Consider the following 11,107-nt stretch of genomic DNA (forward strand, 5'->3'; position numbering starts at 1 on the left):
CAGCTTAGTTCAGGTTTGTGGAAATAATGATGTTTCATCGCCAGAGGGTTGCTTCACCTTTAATATCTAAGATCAGGCAGCTGGCATGATCCTAGCACGTTTACCTCTGGTCCTAAATGAGTTTGAAGTTGTTGAATTTCAATATTTTCAGTTGCTTTGTATGTCTGATGAATTCTTGTCAGATTGTGAAAATCCAAGTGCATACAGTGAGACACAATAAAAACAAACAGTAAAACCATAGTACCTGTGAAACAGGAGTCTAGACTGAGCAGATGACCCAACAAAGACACTGAGCACCAAGACCAACTATACAAGGCAAGGCAGGGATGATTGAACACAGGTGAAACACTTTAGGGTGGAGCAGACTATTAACTATAAGTGGGGTAAATGAGACAGAAAGTAACAGCAACAAGCAAAACAGGACACTGAGGCAAAGTACATAAAACTGATCAAAAGAAAACCAAATACACCGATTCAAAAAAGACTAAACTCAATAATAGAGGTCCTTGAATCATGATAACTGTGAGGAACAGACACACTTCACTGTCTGCACACCTCCACACCTCCAGACTCATTCAGTTCAAACCTTCTTAAATGCTGTGACACACTCTCAGGTCATTACATGAAATGCTCTGCAGCATCACAGTCTGATAAAACTGGAAGGTTCATGATGGACACTTAAACAAGTGTCATCAGGAGATGGCACCTTCCTCCAGATCACTTAGTGCCATCTGTTTCCCAAAGTAATAGAGAAAACACACACACACACACACACACACACACACACACTCTTAATGAGGCAGAACCTCATTTCAGGTTCAGGTTGGTGTTAGACATTAACTGGTTATGGTTAAAGTGTGGAATAATGCTTTGTTGTGTGTGTGTTTGTGTGTGTGTTCTTGTACTTGCGGCATACTGAGGACCAGTGAGGGTTTTTAACCAACAAAGTGAGGACATTTTTACAAAGTGAGGACATTTTTGGCCGGTCCTCACTGTTTTGATTGAAATCACTTCCTCAGGTTGCAAACATGTTATACTTTAACAGAGGTCCTCAATTTGGTACAAAAGCCCGTTTTCCAGCCCTGGTGATTCACACACGTTTTGCTCTGGGGCACCACCTGCAGACATTTTATGGTACTGCACCCAGTAGTTTTTATAGATGTCATTCATGAAGTAGATATTTGAAATTGTGTTGATTCATAAAGTGTAAATGCTGGTCCTCAATTTGCCAGCACTTTTACCCGGTCCTCAGTATGCAGAAAGCAAAAATGTGTGTGTGTGTGTGTGTGTGTGTGTGTGTGTGTGTGTGTGTGTGTGTGTGTGTGTGTGTAGCCCCAGTGTTGCCTCAGGCCTCTACTGTCCAGCAGAGATTAAGGGCAGGCTGCAGAGCTCTCTCATTCATTTTCAGCTTCACAGTCTTCAGCTCCTGCTAATGTTAACTTCAGTAAGGAGAAAGGAGACTAATTGACTTTTTCCATTTTAATTCGACTCCTCGCGTAGAGTAGAGTAGCCTATAGTGTAGGTGTTGATGTGAGCTCGTTTGCAAAGGGTTCCAGCAATCGAAGAACATTATTGTGCATTTCATGTCATGTTTTTTTCACACCCTGTTAACCACAAGTCCAATATTCAGTCTCTCTCAAATCACTCCTAAGGGAAACATCTAGCTTTTTACTTTGCATCTTCAGACAAAGCAAAAATACAGAAGACAAATGCAGCAATCATTGGACCACACTAAAACAGAGGTTTTAATGTCAGGATTCACCGTATTCGAAAATACGTAGTACAGTAGAGTATCATAGTATCAGAATCAGCAGGTATAAGACAAAAACAACACGAGGACCATGGCTTATACGCACAAGGAACTTGAAACTAACGTTAACAATGAAACACTGATTACAAGGTAACACGACAAACTGTTGAGGAACAAAGGGAAACACAAACAACAGAAGGGAGAGGAGATTAGGAGGTGCAGGTGGAAACTATTAGGAAGAAGAGATGAGGGGAATTAAGGAGGAAGGAAACAGAGAAGGGCTGAAAGTGAATAGGGAGAATAAACATTAAGAAGCAAAACTACAACATTAAAACAGGAAGTAGAATCGGAAAATATACAGCAAAGCCAGAGCTTCAGCTATATTTGGACTACAGACCTTTTACAACATATGGATGTATGACTTATCCTTCACAGCATTTTTTTTTTTTTTTCAAATGAAGAAACGGGTTTATGTTTTTTCATCTAAGGTACACTATCTTACAGAATAAATGTACTTTCCTTTGCTAAGAACATAAAGTCATGTAATAACAAACGGGATGAGAGTGGATTCAAAATGGCTGATCAAAATGTGTTAAAGATGTGCATTATGCATGGACGTTCTCCCCATTTAGAATAGATCTACACTATTTTACCTCCAAACGTCTATGATATTATATGACAAGGATATACAACACAAGTGCAATTCTCCCCTCCAAACAGAAAAACGCCAAAGCAACATCAAAATCAATAAGATCAAAGAGAACTTAACATTTTTAATGCCAGTATCTCAAATAGAGTTCAAGCTTTACTAATGACCTCTATTACATCATGCAACCACTGAAGGAATACTGATTAAAGGGGCATCAGGCGACTTCTATTTTCAGAGTTCCGACACATTTTCCATTTCAAAATTCCATACTTTTCCAGACTCAAATTTCCAGACTTGTCTGAAGATTTGTCAGTCAATATCAAACATCTGAATACCAATTGTTAGATTAGATGCTTATTATGTAAATAAATAGTTTTATCCGGCCCTCGGACAACTTTGACCCATGACACTGTCGTGGCCGACGATAGGTGGCTGGCTCGACGACACGTATGGAAAATAATAAATAAATGAGAATCGCAGTCAGTAACAGTAACCATGGTAACTCGACACCATTCTACAGCCAGCTTGATTAGTTTCTACACAATCTGTTGTCACAGATTAGTTGTCTACACAGTATTGTGTTAGTAACTTGTTTTGATTTATATATATATTAATATATTTAATTTTAGAAAGTGAGATAATAGTTTGGAAACAACACAAACATTTTTCCATATTTTTTCCCCTTTTCCACACTTATCCAGACCTGGAAATGACTCTAATTGCTTTTCCTCAGAGCCTGTGTTGTGTTATAATAAGCATCCACATGCAAAAACACGACAGATAACAGAAGAACGATATCCTCGTTGTTAATTTGGAGACTAATTAACACATTTAAGTCAAGAAGTAAAGCACCATGAGGTTTAAGAAAGTAAACATTGACTAAGTTCTACAAATGAACCTGACAGCAACATCGGACGTGGACGTTTGAATTAATAATGGCTCCATTTCACATCATTTTCATCATTTTACTGCTGGAGTTTTTCTCTCGTCTTCATTTAAATCATCATGACATTCTTTTATCATTAAGTCATAGCTGCAGTGATAAAGTGTTAGAAACGCTCGGATGCCTTTGTCTGTTGATGCACCCACACACTCTCAGTTGTTTTAGCCAATTAAATAATCATGTCGTCGTTTGTAGTCACTCAACATATGGTCTTGATATTTTTCGGTGAGGCTGGATTTCAAAGGGTTTGGCTCTTGTCCACTGACACTGAGTGGACACATGAAAAATATGAGCTATCTTTAGTCCTGGAGACAAATGAGATGACGTGATCACTGCACATCTGTGATATAATGTGTTACATCAGCTTTTCAAGAAATAAGGGTAAATGTGAGGTAAGGTAATGTTAAGGTCAATTACATTCTTAAACATGTACCCTAACGTTTAACATTGGAGTAATTAAAAGGCTGTTTTCTGTTCATTTTCATTCTCCGCCCAGATTCATCATTGTGACTCTTACTATGCTCGACCATCCCCCTGAACTCATTCATATTTAGTGTTTATCCTCTTTCATCAGGTCTTGATAAATTTCATATTTAAATGAGTTTTCTGCTGCAATATATTTTGCAATTCCTTTCCTTCTAATCTCGGCTTCCTTTCAGTTTATTTTATAGCAAACACCGGCTTAATCTGATTTGATCTTATTTAGCGAGAATGCTTTTTGTCACAGTCCCAACAAGCTCTTTTTAATCTTCTCCTGTTGGGCTTATGCAAAACACACGCACATGCACACACGCGCACACACACACACACACACACACACACACACACACACACACACACACACACACACACACACACACACACACACACACACACACACACACACACACACACACACACACACACACACACACACACACACACACACACACACACACACACACACACACACACACACACACACACACACACACACACACACACACACACACACACACACACACACACACACACACACACACACACACACACACACACACACACACACACACACACACACACAGAGAGAGAGAATACATGTGTACAGAGTACAGTGTGAGTAGGAAGATGAAAGAGGTGAACGCAGAATAAACAGAGGCTCTGTTTACTCTGTCGGGAAGACAAGAATGCAAAGGATGACAGAGGGAATAAAAGAGATGAAAACACTGTTTGATCCCATGGGTGTCTGACCATGCACATCCTTCACTACAAGACAGAAAGAGAGAGAATTAGAGCAGAGGGGAAAGGGTGCGAGGAGAACGGGGTCTACTCGAATTCCTGAAAGAACTGAGATCAATTAGCATAATGAATTTGCGCCCTATCTGAGAAGAAGCACAAAGGACAGCCAGGGTACAGAGGGCGGGAAGATAGAGGAGATGAAGATATGAAAGCACTTTGCCGGCGAGTGCATCTGCAAGGCTGATGTACTTCCCACAAACACACAGGGTCAAACCTAATGGCAAATGGAGAGAAAATATGGAAACTATTGTACTTTTACCAGTTATTTACAGATCAACAGTGACAAAGCAGAGTCAAATGAATAAAAATGAGAAAGTTGGATGTGCTTATGTAGCAGTGGTGTTATCTCTGCACTAAAACACACAGTTTAGATCATTTTCTCCACCAGATGTTTGATCGAACCACTTTCCCGACATGGGTTAATAATCCTAGTCTCTCACCTTTCTGTTAGATGTGGTCAGGAAGAAAGGAAGGAACCTTTAGGAGGATTTATTGGCAGGGATTGAATCTACTTTTCCTAAGTATGCTTCACTTTATGCAGTATCATGCTTTAACAAACGCTGCCACATTGCACAGCAGCTTGAATGAACAAACCAGCCGTACTGTATGTTTCACCTTTTAAAGCAGAAGCTCTATAAGCAAACACAGAAAAACACACTGCAAAAACCAACCAAGAATAACCTAGTTGGTAACATCTTTATCTACGGGAACATCATCAGCTGACAGGCAACTTGATGCACATCCCCTCTGGTATGTGGGGAACCTCCCAACTGACTGTCAATGTGATCTCTCGCCTAGTGATGGGATCGGCAGTTACTGTACTGGATCACTAGAATCCGTTCATTAAAATGATTCGTTCAAAAAAATGTGTTCACCGAATCTTTCAGTGCTAAGCAGGAGCCCAGTGCCCTGCTAAGTGACTCACGTCCTCCCTGAGTGCAGTACGTTCGCGTTGCGGGTCATAGAGCGAGTGACAGCGCGAACGAGATTCATGTCCTCAGCCACAGTTCACCAGTTCTCTCTGTCTCAGTTTGTTCGCGAATCATGACTGAGTCAGTGATTGACAGCATGAACGAATCACAGCAGCACGGCACAGTCCACAGACACAGTTCTTCTTACCAGTCACTCCTTCCCCGCTCGGCGCACGTTGGCTGGCGTCGTTTGCCGAAGATTCACGAGTTAATGACGGCGCCGGCGAACGACTTCACGAGTGATTCACAGAACGCGGCAGTTCCACTCCCGGCCACCACGATCGCTGCTGAGCTCAACTGAACTAAGAAAGGAACTAATCGGTTCATGAAGTGTTCTTTCGAACGAATCATTCATGACCGACACAACACTACTCTCGCCTTGACCACTCTATGACTTTCTGCTCAATGTGTCATGGGGTCAGTTCCTGTCTTTTATTTTGTTAAAGTTCTTGTTTTCCTGTGTTCCTGTGCTCCTGTGTATTGTGTCCTGCTTTCTGTTTCAGGAGGCTGGTTGGCAGAGCTTCTGAGCCACTGACCTGCTACTCCTCTCCTCGTTTACTTCTGCTATTTTGGTTTCTGGATCCACAGTCGCCAGTGAGTCATGTCTTCTCTGTTTGATAACAAGCCTATTTCAGTGATTCTAGTTTATTGTTCCTTTGATTCTTTTTCTAATTGCCCATTTTTTCCCCTCTTTTTCAGTTCCCTGGTCTCAGAGCTCTGCCTACAAGCCGGCCAGCCTCTACCCCTTTTCTGTAAATACATTAGTTTCTCCTTTTTTCCCAAACAATCTGGATTTCTGCATATTTTGGGTTCAGTCAGTTTATCTTTACAATGTTTTATAATGGGCTTTTTTGAACTGCAGCCATTTTAGCAGAGGTGATAGTGATCACACTGGTGAACTGTCCAGGGTGTTCCCCGCCTATCGCCCTATGTCAGCTGAGATAAGCACAGCACCCCCCCGCGACCCTCTGGTGGAGGATAAAGGGGTAGATGATGGATGCATGGATGGATGGATAGTGATCACATTAACAATTCTGTTTAATTCAGGACAGTGTGACTGGGAAGCAAAATTGAACTTTATAATTCATCCTTCAGTCTTCATTATTACAACTACGATGTACGGTGTATTCGGTGTGTAATCAGAATATATACAGCGTGAGCATATTAGTGTAAACTTTGAAAAGGATTGCGCTGATATGAGTAATCCCAGAGTCTCTCCACCACAAACCGATTTAATCCCAAATCAATTCCAGGTTTTTGGCCAGTGGGAATGTGTTTAAATGGCATTCACTCCCAGGTTAAAGTACTTTGCAAAGCATCCAGGTTTTTATCAATCTTGGCTTTGATCAGCATTAGTGATCATGCAACACATGGGTGAACATGGACATTTCTTCTATGTCCGCTTATTTTCTGGCAGTGATGCAAATTCTGACTTCATTTCCAGCACGAGGAGCATTCATTTGCCAGTCCATTAGTATAGATGCTATTTAATTTTTACAACTTGGCACAGTGCGTAATATTTTTCATTCAATGTTTTCCATATAAATTTTACCTGCTTGTTTTTATTTATCTGATTTTATAAATGTCTCTTTCTATGCTTTTTAATGTTTTATGCAAAGCACTTTGAATTACCTTGTTGTTGAAATGTGCTATACAAATAAACTTGCCTTGCCTAATCAGACAGATAAATTTAACAACTGATTAAGAGAGGGATCCAGGTAAAACCAGGTAACCCTCCCTTTGTCACTAAACCAACCCTTCAGACACAGAAACGAGTGTAGGTGAATCTGCATTTTCTTTTTTTTATTACTCATATTGGCATGTCATCCACACAGAAACAGTGTTTTGATTTAAGACAGGACTTTTTGCAAACGGGCCTCAGAGTGGGAAAAGGTAAATGCCACCCTTGTAGACAAGAACATGTTATATCCTTCTCTTGCGTTTGGAGATTATTTGCCAACTACTTTTAATAAAAGTACTTATAGCCAGCCTGAAAGGGTACTATATATCACAATATCACTATTTTGAACTATTATGAAAAATACAGTTCAGGGATTGTTCCACACGCAGTCAGCTGCACTGCACATCCACAGCTCGTTCTTGTCCTTGTGGTCACAATGTGTTTCTCTCTGTGTGGTCACAGTCAGACTGACTCTCCACCTGCAGTAAAAACAGTTAGATGAAGCTCACGCATGAGGCAGAACTAACTGGACTAACTTCTTGGAAAGTAGTTATTTGGCACATATTATGTACATATTTTCAGTCGTTTTGGTGGATGAAGACATTTCCTCAAACAATGTCGTGGTTAAGGGAAACTTTTTTCAAAACGACAAAGCCAAAGATTGTTTACACTTCGTTCTGTTTCCGTGTGGATATGGCCTGAGGGTGGATCATTTTGTCACTGAAGGAGCTGCCTAGATCAGAGATGGAGAGCTGCAGGAGTAATTTTCCTCTCCCCCACAACCTCCACTGGGTCAAGGGGGCATCAAGCTAGCTTTCTTCTTCTGTAATGAAAGTCTATATTGTCCATGTGTTTTGTATTATACACAAAAGCCAAAATGAAATGAAGAAAAAAGGCAAGGAGCTATCTTCCTTAGAAAGGTGAATTTAAAAAAACATGTTTTCAGAGTGGCTCTAAAGAAAGTTTCAAAATGAAAAGAGGAGACAAGCAGACGCAGTGGAAACACAAGATAATTCCATGTTGCAATCCATTTTCTATCACTTTATCTTCCACAGGACAGTCGCGGGGGTGCTGTGCCAATCTCAGCTGACATAGGGCGATAGGCGGAGGTACACCCTGGACAGATCACCAGTTCATCACAGGGCCACATATATATGTTATATTAGTCACTTTTTCCATGGACCACTGGATACGCACGCAAGCTTTTCCACAATCATAAATCACAGTCACAAGCACCCACACTTAATATACAGAATACACACACACATATTTTCAACTAGTTTTTATCTCCCTTCTTGAGGATTCATTTTCCTGGGGCAGCATTTCCCTCTAATGTACAGTTGTGCAGTTTATATACGCTGGCAGAATGTATGATTTCTTGGCCATTTGTCAGAGAATATGAATGATAACACAAAAATTTCTTTCACTCATGTTTAGTGGTTGGCTGAAGCCATTTATTGTCAAACTACTCTTTTTAAATCAGAATTACAGCACAAACTATCCAAATGACCCTGATCAAAAGTTTACATACCCTGATGATTTGGCCTGATAACATGCACACAACTTGACACAAACAGGTTTGGATGGCTATTATTAGTTATGGCTAGTTACTATTGTGAAAGGATCTGCATCTTTTTGGATCTCAAAAAGATATAAATACATACATACATATACATATAAGTACACACACACACAAACACATTCAACTCCTCATATCTAATACACATACGACAGCCACCCACACAAAAATAAAAACAAACCTAATAAATCCAGGTGCAGAACTGACTGTTTGCTACGACTGTCCAATCACAGCTCAGCGACTATAAACAGCACAGGTGTATCATGTCCAGGTTTTCTTTGAGTTTTCAAATGATTTTGCAGAATTCTTTATTTTTTTTTATTATGTTTTATACCAGCTGTATATTTGCAGACAAGTTTTCTGCCATAATAATCTACGATTCAGCCGCCAGAAACAAGGAATGGAAGCTTGGCCTATTAAAAGAGGCTAAAATTAGTCAAACTATCACCTGTATAATTAGATAACATTCATATGGACCTGAACTGACCCCTGCTTTGTTAAAGCTCACATAGAGTGGTCCTGTTGCACATATATGTGAGTTATGGAGGTTTACTTACATTCATTAACTTGTTTTTATGGTCAAAAACCTCCTAGTTGCTGTAAACGAGCCAATATAAATCTGTCTTTTCTGACGCTGTCCTCAGCCGCGATATTTCAGACATAAATCTCACACCTAGAAGACAGACTGTGTTGTGATTGGCCAGCCAGCTTAGAGTCGAGTCTTCTCAACTGTCTTGTGATTGGCCAATACCTGGAAGTGACATAATCAGCACGCCCGTTCTCAGAAGCGCAGCTCCTCATTCTCAAAACGTTGTTTTAACAATGTTTAAAAAAAGCTTCTTCACGACTCCCCGCAGCAGTCCCTTTTATGACTTTGACCCGGAGTCAGACCCAGAGTCAGAAGACACTGTCGCTCGTGAAACACCTCCACAACAGACGTTATTCTTCTTCTGCGGTTTAATGTACGCAACCGGATGTGCCCGGACTAGTGCCCAGAGCAGGAGGATCGGCTGTTCAGGAGAACTGCTGTTTACGTAACCGGACCGGGATTTTTCAGAGATCTCGCTGAGCCCGAGATTACAATACAACACAACGTTCTCAGCAATGGCTGAACTGTTTGTTTCGAAACTTCAGGGCTTCGTAAACAAGGTAATGACGCAAATACACACCAAAAAACAGCGTTAATTGGAACTTCCGGTCTTTAAAGCTTTAAAGGCTTTAAAGAAAAAAAACAGTTAAAGAACAGACTGCAGCTAAATCTGTGAAGCGACAAGTAAGTGCAAAGTGTTCACAGAAATGACCATAAAGCACAGAAATAAACTTCTCACATTATCTGATATATACAGTATGTGTTGCGCCCTCCTCCTGCACGTCAGACTGGGATGCAATAATTAAAAGAAAGGAAACCCATCAGGTGTATAACTCCAGCTAAATGCATTTAGTTGGTTGGTATTTATAAAGGTTTTAATGTGTGAGATGTTTTTGAAATAACACGTCTGGTTTATTCAAAATAATATAAGATGTTACAAAACTCATTTGCTTGTCATTATTGGATTTGGGGTCACAATCATCTTTTGTCATCTTTAAAAATAGAGTATTTATTTCCATTTGGTACAAGGCAAGCCGAGGCACGGAGTGTTATGATGGCTCATCTACAGAGACATCGACTCCTCCCTGTGCTGTCAATTGCCAACACAGGGAGGAGAGAGTTGGGTAAGAAAGGACAACTTCTACTCACTTCATCATTCAAACAGTCACTCAGTGAGAAGTCAGAGAAGATAAAAGCTATAACTAAAGAAACACGGGTGTTTATCTTTCAGTCTGTATCAGTGTTTGCTGTTAGTCGTTTTTTTTTTGTGACAAGAAAATCTATTCTTTTAACATTTGGCAGAACAGACGGTTTATACTCTTACCGAGAAGGCAAATACATTTTTGCCAAATAAAACAAATGTGTTTAAATGCAGTAATGTCTCCCTTCTGTCTTTTGACAAAATCTCACATCACTTTGATTTAAGATTGTTACAATGACTGAGTGCCTAATCACACTGCACTCTTATTTCAGTTTGTGCATGATTGCATTAAGAATATATGATTAAAAACTTAATCTGTCAATGGTGGATTGTTAGGCTATAGATCTGATGCTGCTGTATGTTATTTATAGAGCATGTGTCAAACTCAAGGCCTCGGGGGCCAGATGTCATTTTATGTGGCCTGCGAGTGATTGATTGGTCTTAAAAATCTGTGTTAAAATAGGTC

The sequence above is a fragment of the Microchirus variegatus genome, assembly GCF_963457635.1.
Source record: "Microchirus variegatus genome assembly, chromosome: 18".
Lineage (NCBI taxonomy): Eukaryota > Metazoa > Chordata > Actinopteri > Pleuronectiformes > Soleidae > Microchirus > Microchirus variegatus.